At 38.6% G+C, this 12,131-nt stretch overlaps 1 protein-coding gene across 1 annotated transcript in view; it reads right to left on the bottom strand.

Annotated features, from left to right (window-relative positions):
- The window catches only part of nlgn4xa (neuroligin 4 X-linked a), a 101,121-nt gene extending 92,838 nt beyond the window's left edge, over positions 1 to 8,283 (bottom strand). Inside the window, exon 1 of the mRNA XM_008430309.3 lies at positions 7,920 to 8,283. The gene's annotated coding sequence lies outside the window, so the exon portion shown is untranslated. The remainder of the gene's footprint in view (positions 1 to 7,919) is intronic.
- Positions 8,284 to 12,131: the final 3,848 nt, after the last annotated feature.

The raw sequence follows: 12,131 nt of genomic DNA, 5'->3' as shown, positions 1-12,131 counted from the left end.
CGAAAATTGAAGCACGTGGGGTGAAGCATGTCAAAATGCATCAACACGACGAATCTAATATGGCATAAAAACAATGCCATACTTGACGGAGTTTGGCTACATCGAGGCTCACTGCAGTTAAAAAGACATACGGAGGATCAGATAGCAGGTAAAGCAGCGCACAGCTACAAACACTCACTTAGCATGACGGTCAGAAAGCTAAACAAATAACCCGCAAAATTATTTAAATCTTCGAGCTGCGATGTAAGACGCTGGTTCTGCTCTCGCTGTTGAACCGCTGCTACGCTACAGGTAGTAATATTTCACAGACGGAGCGCCGCTTCTGCTCCACCTGGTAGTGACTCTCACACCAAACCTCTGTTTAAAGCTGCAGCATCTAACTTAAAAAAATACATTTTACATACGGATTAAAACATGAGACAAATAATCTGAAAAAATAATCGATTTCCTCCCTGTTCTGCATAATTACTCCGCTCAGTCAGAAACAGCCACTCAGAACTAGCAGTAATCAGCTAGCCGCCATGCTATTAGGAAGTTTTCATTCAGTAACTCAGGATTGTTTATTGTAATGGATCCTGTATTTGCCTTTGAATGTTAAGTTTTATACTTGAATATTTTTGGCAATGTTGAGAGGTTTTAATTTGGCTCTTTGCATTATTTAGCCTCTTCAGAGCCTTCATATGTTTTCAGTCTGTTAAAGATAGTATTACTGATAGCAGTACAATTTGCACAATGCCTGTTTAGTTTAGTTTTCTTATTGGAAAAAGTTATTAAAAACAAGTTTTTGTCTAAATTAAGGTGAATTCATGGTTCCTTTTTCCACATAATGTAACCAGTGCTTATGATTAAAAAAATAATAATTATGTGATCGGTATCGGTGATCGACCCTCATGGGCGATCAGAATCGGAAGGAAAAAATCTGATCGGCACATCTCTACTGAGAGCATTAATATTGTATTGTAAAAAAGCAAAGTGAGTTTCGGGGGCACAATATGAGAAAGCATCTGTATTAAAAGATCATAGACCCTCTTTACCTTCACATATTTATACATAGAGATATAAATAAAAAGACAAATGGAGATTCAGCAGGTACAGTAGGTTACTAGTAGCTCACAAACTATTGATCATTGGTTATTGCCCACAGTAAATGAAAATGATTCCACAGAGTACTGGGAGTGCTGCACATGGCTTCATAACAATCTCCAACCAGTAGAAGCAGCGAATGCAACAAAATGAAGCCAAACAGTTTCTTATTGTTACCTCAGGTTATGTGCTTGTAAATGTTTCTATAATAAATTGACACAGGCAGCTGCATTTGTAATAACTCAGTGTTTTATGACAAACTGTCCTTCACACGGCTCGGCCTGCATGCAGATCTTGCACTGCGGCTCTCCTTTGCAGACAGAGAACAATGTACTCACTCTTAATAATTATACAAGATAAGTCTTATGAATATCAATGAAGGTGCTCTATGTCATTTGCATTTCAATCATTATAAAATGATTCTGTCGGAGACGCGTTGTCCTCCTAACTATAGGATGTCACAGACTGTTTGAGCCGCAGCAGCTGATGATTAACCACCGAGTATGTAGAATGCATTTGAAAGCTTTAGCATATTTCTGCACTGTTTGTTTTCTGCTTTGACATTAAAATCTACAGGATGTCACATTAGGGAACCCTAATGCAAGCAGGAGGGAGAAAAGAACGTCCTGATTCGCTGTGTTTGAAAACTGGCAGTCGAAATCACTAAATTACTAGCAACGGTTTCTTGCAAACAAATCCATGTTCAATTAACCTTCTTTCACAGAACAAAATATATTTCACTTGGATATTGAGTTGAATTTATATCTGGGTTTTGACTAAGCCATTCTACTGACTCTTTGTTTTTTCTCTTTCAGGTGTAGAAGTATGGTCCTATGTCTTATTATATCATCTATTCTGTGAAGTGCACCAGATCCTCCTGCAGCAAATACACACATTATGATGCTGCCACTACCGTACCTTACAGGCTTGCAAGCTTCCCTCTTTTTCCTCCAAATGTAACAATGACAATTATAGTCAAACATTTAGGCTCAGGACAAAGCCCACAAAGCTAAGGTGTTTGTTAGTTATGGATATTAATGAATACTAATATAGATTATTGCTAAATGAAGGTACACCTTAATAAAATTGAAAGATTTCATACTTTAGAAAGTTATGTTGATGCCTCTGTTGAAAAAAGCTTCTTTGGTATTTTACACAAAACATTCTAAACATGCCACAATACCACAAAACCAAATATTTGTATCTTTTACAAACTGTCCATGCGTCCATAATTAGGCTATGAAGATGCCTGAACAAGCCATTTTTGCTGTATTGTGTTTGTCCAGTAGGAGACAAAGCAGAAAACAGTTATGTCATAATAAAATAGATATTTTGATCCAGAATGCATAGTGAGATGTCCTGTCAAAGCCTGGGGCGTCTCTGACCTACAAAGAAGATGTTATGTTATTTTTAGCAATCCAGCCGTTGGATCCAAAGTGTGAATCCCATGAACTTAGTTAGGAATAAATATTAAATAATTAGTAAATAGTCTTTCTAGATTTGTTAATTATATTGTTTGATAGATAAGAAGACATATGTATAGGAGAATCACACTGTTAAAAAAACTAACGAAGCCTTGCAGCAAAGTTTCTTTTGCTACCTGGAGGAGATTAAACAAAAAAGAGTCAAATACGACAAAATTTGTCTATATTTGACAAAAACTATGGCAACAAACGGGAATATGTAGCAGTCAGGATTTCCTAACCAACTGTTTCAGAAAAAAATAAGTCTTCATATCTGTGACTTTAAGAAGGGTTCTTAAACTGGACATAACTCAGTGAGTTTATGACCAAATCCTTATACAGCTTCAATTTCCAAAGCTGCATCTGAATGAAGGATCTACAACTTTAATGGTCATTTGTCAACCATTAGCTTCTATGAAATACCAAAGTAAAGTCCTGCGAAACAAAGGTTCACTCCTTTTCAATAGCAAAGTTTCAAGAATAATGTAATTATTATGTGATCATTTACAAGAAGGGAAGAAGATCTTGCTCAAACTGGACCTGAAAACACAGCAGCACATCCACAACACACTCAGCAAAAAATGACTTGCCAGGCCAGTCCAGACCTACAGGAACTGATCTAAACGCTGTGGTGAGACTTTTATCAGCCCTGTAGGTCCCTCAGAGTTTGCTTTTGCTGTATGAAATATGAGATTTTATGTAGGCTTTGAAAACAGCTGTTATCAAACAACTGATAAAAAAGAACAATCTAGACAAATCACTACTGCAGAATTACAGGCCGACCTCCAACCTCCCATTCATCAGCAAAATTATTGAAAAAGCAGTTCATAAACCATGCCAACTTTATTTATAAAGCACTTTAAAACAACCACAGCTGATACAAAGGGCTGTACATTAAAACACAACATAACAATAAAAAATAAAATCTCTTACAATTTAAAACAAACAAACGCAATTTAAAACTAGATCACGCTGGAGTTGAAAGCCAAGTAAAATAGATGGGTTTTAAGATTAACTTTAAAAGTGGACAGTGAAGTGGCCTCTCTGACCTGCAACGGCAAGTCATTCCATAATTTAGGGCCCATGACAGAGAAGCCCTGACCCCTCTGAGCTTCCTCCTGGATCTTGGTACCTCCAAGAGCAGCTGACCTGAGTGACCGATAGGATATGTAGGGGTGAAGAAGCTCAGAGAGGTCAGCCGGGGCAAGATTATGTAGTGATTTAAAAACAAACATAAGAATTTTAAAATGAATCCTAAAATATACAGGCAGCCAGTGAAGTGAGGCCAGGTCAGGGGTCAGGGGTCACATGCTCCCTCTTTCGAGTTCCTGTCAAAAGTGGTGCAGCAGCATCTGAAGCAGCTGCAGCGACTGACTGACTCCCAGGTAAAGTGCGTTACAGTAATCCAACCGAGTGGAAATAAAAGCCTGGATCACTGTTTTAAAATGCTGCCTGGAAAGAAAAGATTTCACTGACGCCATTAGCCTTAAATGATAAAAGCTGGACTTAACCATGGCTCTGATTTGGCTGTCCAGTTTAAAATCACTGTCCACCTTAAAACCAAGATCTGTAACAACAGGTTTAAAATATAAACAATTAAATAACTTCCTAACAATAACAAACTGCTTTGACTCCTTCCAGTCTGGTTTTCGTACTCACCACAGCACGGAGACGGCCTAGTCAAAGTGTTCAATGACATCCATATAAATACAGACTGTGGGAGAACCACAGTGCTGGTTCTGTTGGACCTCAGTGCAGCTTTCAACACTGTTGACCACGACATTTCACTGAATCGACTGGAGAGTTGGGTCGGACTCTCCGGTCCAGTGCTCCACTGGTTTGAATCTTACATAAAGAACAGAGATTTCTTTGTTTCAATCGGAAACTTCTCATCAGAGAGGTCAAAGGTCACATGTGGGGTACCCCAAGGTTCAATCCTAGGACCCCTTCTCTTCAATATTTATATGCTCCCACTGGCTCAGGTTATAACAGGAAATAGGATTAGCTACCATAACTACAGAGATGATACACAGCTCTACATCACGATGTCACCAGGTGACTCTGAACCCATCTAGAATAGATGCTTAAAACAGATCAATGTGTGGATGTGCCAAAACTTTCTCCAGCTGAACAGAAACAAAACTGAAATTATTATTGTTGGACCTAAAGAAGAGCGAACTAGAATCAATGCACAGCTTCAGTTATGACAACTGAAAACCAGCGATCAGCCCGAAACCTGGGAGTAGTGATGACCTCTGACCTGAACCTTCAGAGCCACATTAAGACAGTCACAAAGTCGGCCTTCTATCACCTGAAGAACATCTCCAGGGTTAGAGGACTGATGTCTCAGCGCGATCTAGAGAAACTCATCCATGCGTTTATCTTTAGCCGCATTGATTACTGCAACAGCGTCTTCACAGGTCTGACTAATAAATCAATCAAACAGCTGCAGCTGATCCAGAAGCTGCTGCTGCTGTTCTCACTAAAACCAGGAAGATAGAGACATAACACCAGTTTTAAAGTCCCTACACTGGCTCCCTGTAGCTCAGAGAATAGACTTTAAAATACTGATGTTAGTTTATAAATCACTGAACGGTTTGGCACCACAATACATTAAAGATCTGTTATTGCTGTACCAACCGTCTAGACCCCTCAGATCTTCTGGTTCTGGTTCTGCTCTGCATCCCCAGAACCAGAACCAAATGAGGAGAAGCAGCATTCAGTTTCTATGCACCACAGATTTGGAACAAACTTCCAGAAAACTGTAAAACAGCTGAAACACTGAGTGTCTTTAAATCTCAACTTAAAACCCACCTGTTTAGAGTTGCTTATGGCTAAATTAGGGTTAGAGTGCGGGTTTTGATGTCTTCTATGTTTTTAATGTTTTTATCTTTACTTTTCATCTATTTATTAATGTCGCATACTGGTTTTTTTTTTTCTTTAATTATGTAAAGGACCTTGAAATGCCTTCAAATTGTAAGCAGTTCAATATAATTTAATATCAGTTTTGCCTCAGCAAGAGAGCTAAAGCTAAAAATGTATTTTGTTTCTCATCGTCATAGTAAGTCCAGGCATGCATTCAAATCAAGAGAAAATTGACTTCATGGGAGGAAAATGTAGCTCTGGCCAAAGTCCAGAGCTACATTTTACAAGCCATATTCTCACAATCAGAAAGAGTTTGGAGAACTTTGACAAATAGTGTGAACAAATCTAAGAAAATCACGGTGTGTGAAGAAAACTGACTGTTCAAATTAACTACCAAGGTCCTTCAACAAATTCTGTGCACACACATGCACCCTGATAGTTCTACTTTATCATTATAGTTTATTTTTCACCTGACATTAAAAGTATAGGCATGTAAACCCTTCAGACTCCATTTAATGAGTCAAAAGGGAAGAAAAATGAAAAACAAGGATAAATTTGGTTGTGAACATCAAACTTTGTCATATTCCTACGTAGAACCTGATTGGCCAAGTTTTATGCAAGAAGAACGCTTCTTTTTCAAGCTGGTCAGTCTGGTTCTGCTGGAGGTTTCTCTGTTCAGACAGTTGTTTCTTTTCACTGCCACCACAAGCATTACTCAGGAAGGAAGACTTCCTCAAAGTCACTGACAAAACTCTTGGACTTTTTCCCAGGGTCAACTTTTTATCACTTGGACTTGACAGGTTTATTTTAGAAACTAGGAAATGAACTGTTGGCAATTAAACTGGAATTGTTGCTTTTGGTGTCTTTAATGTGACTCTTAAGATACTCCACAGACTCTCTGTACTTTTAACAGTGTGAACCAGTACTAAAAAAAGGTGGAAACTGAATTTTGCATCTCCATAAGGCTTTTCAGCAGACAGAAACATGAAGTGCTTCGAAATATCCTGTTAGATGGTTGCAGAGACTTTGGACTTGTGAAAATTCACAGGACCACCAGCCTTCTGGATCTCCTTCAATCGCCTAAAGGCTGTAGCGTTCACCTTTTCTACTCTTCTCCTTTCACTCAGTAAAACAACTAACTTCTTTACATGGCCTTTGTCTTCCTTATGGAGCGTGTCAGATACTTCTGGAAAACTGTAAAGTTGACAAGCTTCTGCAGGGTTGAGTCAGCCTTGGCATGCCTGGAAAACACCCAAAGGGGAGGCTGATCCTGATCTGGTTCTCAAACCTCATCGACTCGTTTCAGGGTGGAGAATTAAGGTTAAGTTCAGCCGCCCCACCAAGGATCCAAAGCTCATCTGAACAGCTTAAATCCAAGACCAACAGGGCAATGTCTTCCAAAATGAAGGTTTTGTTCCTGACGCCACCTGCAAACTGTAAACTGTCTTTTTATGAAGCTTAAGGAGAGAATCAAGTCTTCCTCTCTGAGTGACCTTCAAGCTCATGCTGGTAAAAGACTCATTTTAGTGCTAATTACACTTTGTTCACCACTTCCTCATATTGGGTTGAGGGTCACGTAAAACACACTCATGATGTTTAGATGTATTCATATCACATAAGGTTGCAGATTGTCTCAAAATAAATCCCCACATGTGTCATTATTTGACTTGGATGTTGTGAATGAACCCGCAGTGGCCAACAAAACCATGACACCATCATCTGACCTCTGCTGAACAGCAGCAATCTCAGCATACATGGACTTCCTTTCTAATTCTTCTGGCATATATCAAACACTGACCAGGTTAAATGTGTGTTTTAGAGTGTTTGTCTTATTTGTGCAGAATAAAGGTTTAGCTGGTTGAACAGGTGCCTCTCTGGTAAAACCAATGGAAGCTGGTTTGACCAGAGAGGTGAAACCCCTCTCTCTCTTTGAGTTCTGAGATGGAACTCAAAGATAGTTTGAGTTCTATCTTTTGATTTTTGAGACAGAAAGCAGTCCGTTTGATCTCCTCTTATCTGTGAATTCATGCATGTTTTCTGTTTCTCCAGAAGCCACATCCAGATCTCCACACCACCATCTTGTGGCGGCCGGGCTGCACAGAGCTGTGCTGATGGAGGACGTCAGTCTGCGTTGCAGCTCTCACGCACACACGCGCACGCACACACACTTGGATAGCTAAGAAAAAAAGAGTTGTTGACAAACACACAATGTGTTGAATGTGTTTAAAAGCAGGTTGCTGCTGCTTATAGTCTCTGTTCCTCACTCTTTGCTTTGGCTCTGACTTTGCTTTAGCGCAGTCTGGTTGCACATGAATGACGCCTGAAACGTGAAAAGCGCACTTAGTCATTTGCGCGATGAGGGATTCGTGGTGATTTTCATCCCAGCTGCTCCTTCTTGCATCACTCACACCGTCCTCACCGCAGACATTTTTCTCCAAACCAACTCGAATCAAAGTGAAGCTCATGCAGCTGCAGCTTCCTCACACACGGACTGCTGTTGTCACTCACCTCAGTCCGGATCCCTAACATACGAGTCCTGACGTCTCGCGGTTCTCCAGCCCACAAGCGCAAATACAAAAATAAAAAATGTTTTTAAGTCCACATCCAAGCTCCTGCTCTGCAAACCCAAAGTAACACAGCGCGCACCATGTGTGCCGGAGGGAGCGCAGCAGCACGTCCTGGGTTATGTTTCCGCCGTGTGTGTGTGTGTGTGCGTGTGTGTGAGGTGAGGAGAACGGAGATGCGGCTTTATCAGCACTGAAGATGTTTCAATGAGTCATTGCAGAGGCGCTGGGAACGCTGCTAAATCTAATTGCTCTCATAGCGAGAGTGAATTGCGCGTACAAGATTAGTGATGGAGAAACCAGGTCTCTCTCTCTCTCTCTCTCTCTCTCTCTCTCTCTTTCTCTGGCTTTCTATTGGACTACACAGACTGAAATTTACTAAGCCTGCAGCCAATAGATTGCTGCTCTCTCCCCATCATCCTTAACAGTTGGTTCGGTGTTGTGGTACCGAACCAACTGTGGCAGGTTTCCACCAAAACACCTGAAACACAGGGACGCCTCAAACTTATAATCACGCAAAAGTCTGAACATTTCGGATCTATGATCATGTAAAATGACATGTAAACAAAGTTTGAATCGGAAGAGTTTATGAAACCAAATTTTTAGGTATGTTTCTGAATTAAAAATAATAATTTAAAGCTTCACATTGAATGTTTTAGAAATAAATTTGCAAAAACTATTGGACTATTGTGTAAAATAATCCTCATATATGTACATAATATATGAGGATTAGGGCTGCAGGGGAAAATAATTCTGACTTTAATTTTAGAATTTCGACTTTAATCTGATTTTTGATCTCAGAAGTTTAATGGCAGTATGTCATTAAACTATTCCTCTTCTAGCAAATTCTTGGTTTATTTCATTTTTTGTAATGTTGTAGATTGACCAAAATAAATGTAATAATCTGAATCTGATTTCTTTTTTAAAGACATTTAAAATATTCAAACTGTGATTTAAAAGATTTTACAGTTCTTTATAGAAAATAATTTTATTTCCAGTGTTTAGTCTAATTGAAATCATCAGACTAATTTTAATTAGAGACAAAAAAACAAGCTTTTGTTAATTTATCATTTCCACAATTAAGAAAAAAGGCAAAGATTTAAAGCAACAAAAAGCTTCCTTCTGTTTACAAGTGGAATAAATAATTAATGAATCCTCAGTTTTTATGAATTCATTTGTAGTGTAGAATAATGAAAGTGAAGTGTCAATATTTTAGAGCTAGAGTTGATCACCTGCTTAAATTCCGCAACAAAAGTTTTCATCTTTTTTAACCTTTTTTTTCTAAATCTTTCTCTTTCTTACTGTTTATTCAATATGCTGTTTTTATTTTTATTTTTTTATTATGTAAAGCACCTTGAAATGCCTTGCTGCTGAAATGTGCTATACAAATAAAATTTGATTGATTGATTGACTTGTTGCTGTTTCACCTTGATTGTGAATTTCTATGCTTTTATGTGTCATTGTGAAATACAGTGAAACCAGAAGTTTAAATGTTAAAAGAAAACAAAAACAAAACAGAGGAACTAAGGGACTTTTTTCCTAGCACTCCTGCCACCCTCTGAAAGAGTTGTGCCCTCGGCAGAGAACCTTATTGCCAATATCAAAAACCGCTGCTGCATAGGAAGCAATAAGAAGATCTAAGTATATATTTTTGCACACAGTGTTCCTGCAGGCTAAACCGACCGCAGGGAAAAATGTTGTCAGAATGTTGTCAACCTGTCCCGGATCTCCAGGTCCTCATCACGCTACACTTCAGAGTAACAAATCTTAGTTAGAAATAAAGGAGGAAAAAAAAGAAGAAAGGAAAGAAAAACTGTTGTACATCTACAATGTGCAACAAATCAGTGATCAACCAAACTCTGTATTTGCCCACCTAAAGCATGAGATACAATAACTGTTTTGGAAGGAAACGAAACGTGGCATGGAGAGCAAACACTCACTTGAGTAAAGTTCAAGTCAATGTTGGAACCAATTATCTTTAAAAATATAAAACTCCAACTGTGTCTACAAATGGATTTTATTGCTCATAACCAACCAGGAAGTGACCAGAGGTGGACAGAGTGTTGACATCTCACCAAGACAACAAGCAACATGGCAGCTATACAAGGTAGAGTTCAGACAGTAAAGCAACACATATTTTGTTGCTGTCTTTATATCTTCATTTGAATAAAATATTTGAATTTGTTTCTTGCTGCTACAGCTAGTTAGCTGTGAAAAACGATGCTTTTGATGTTGTCAGTGCAGTCATTAAGGAGTAACATGCTGCTTGAATAGCCTATTACTATTCAAGTAATATGTTGTTGAATAGCATCAAAATAGCAGCATACTACTATGATATTAGTCCTTTTGGACTATTACGTAACTAAATTCCAGTCAGTTTTTTTCTCACTATCAGACAGTGAGTGCTTTATACAATATGTTCAATAACCACAATTTTAGAATATTTGAGAATATCTCTTAAGATTTCACAGACTGATGTCCCTAAAATAATTTTGAGATGGCCTGTTAATCCTTTTCAGATTGATATACAGTAAAAATTTCTTTGCTATAAAATATCAATAACAAGTAAGGAGAGGCATATTTATCAATGGAAAATGTTATTTATTTATTTTTTTTTAATTGAAACACAGATAAAACACAGTAGCCTGGAAAGTGATAACCTTCAACATCAAGGTCAGGCTCATTTCTAACCAGTGTGAGTGAGCAGAGCTTCTCATCATGTTACATAAAACAAGCCAAAGGGAGGTCTGAACAGTTGAGTCAGAGCTGGGAGATGAGGCAGGCCTCCCTTTGATATCGTCATCATTTATTCCCTCTCCCCACATCATAAGCCTCAGCAGTCGGGGGTGTCCTCATTGCTTCTGAAGTTTATATCAGCTCCAGTCGGCAGATCCACCAAGACTGACTGGGTGACTTTCATGAGACTGATGAAGGGACGTTGAAGGGACGTCGGTGCTGCCTGAGTGGAGCCAAATTAAATGTTGAGTAGGATTACAACTTCACCTGCAACCTGCAATGGAGGACCACTGAAAAAAGTCCGAGTGGCCTCTCTGTCCTTGTATTAGCATTCATGTGGCGTGATGAAACCACTACTGGTCATTTCCTCATACAAGTGGAAATTTTAGATAAGGAGTATAATTCTGCACACTTTGCATTACAGATAATTGGAAAAGAGAGTGAATATAGCACCCTAATAATGGCTTTTTTCCTTCACTACAGTACAATTAGATATAATGTGTGTTAAATTGAGGATAATGAAAAATAATAATTCTCTGTGATTTAATGCCTGAAACAAATAAGGTGATGTGAGAAAATATTTTATCCTTGTTGTTTTCTTTAGTTTTTGCTTCTTTGTCACACTGAAATGTCAACAAACATAAATGAACTTTTAAAATCAAACATAGCCAAAGTAAATCAATACAGTACAGACCAACATATCTCTCAGCCTAATAAATAACTAGTTGTTCCACTTTTAGCATCAGCAGTTTCCAAACAAGATCATTATACTTAAATACAATAATGAAAACTGGAAATGAAGCTTAGGCGAAAATTCAATCTGGAAGACTCTCTAGCCTCACCTGCCACATCAATCAGTGCCTCCCTCTCATCACTGGACCTATCAGTGCTGGATCAAGCCACGTCATGGTCAATCACGGACCGAAAAAACATGTGGATATGTCTAGAATCACCTGGATGGGTCTCATTCTGACCTTAACTGACCTAGTGAGGCCAACAGAGCTGCAGATTTTCTAGATTCTTTGGTGATCTCCTTTGGTAGGTTTGGAAAACATTCTCAAGAGTCCCTATGTTTTCTCAGTTTGTGGATAATAGATTCTCTGGGATTCATAAACCTTAGAAATGACTTTATAACCTTTTCTAGACTGGTAGATGTCAGAGACTTTGTCATCTGTTTCTCAGTCTCTCCAGGTTGTTTTATGTTCTGAGATCTCTTGGCCTACTTTGTGTCGCCACACAGGTTCTTTTGAAGTGATTTCTTGCCTCTACTATTTTGGCATTAATCATTCCTAGAACTAATTTTGAAATTTATTTTTTGAACATTTGAATAGTTTGCTGACCAACGCTCAGCTTCACTTCATCATCATTAGGATTAGTTAGTCTTGACAACATCTGGAGATGCGCCGTATTTAATGAGATA

Source organism: Poecilia reticulata, chromosome 2 (genome assembly GCF_904066995.2).
Source record: "Poecilia reticulata chromosome 2, P_reticulata-male-v2, whole genome shotgun sequence".
Classification (NCBI taxonomy): Eukaryota; Metazoa; Chordata; class Actinopteri; order Cyprinodontiformes; family Poeciliidae; genus Poecilia; species Poecilia reticulata.
The sequence above is the reverse complement of the archived record's forward strand: the minus strand, read 5'-3'. Positions and strand labels throughout refer to the sequence as shown.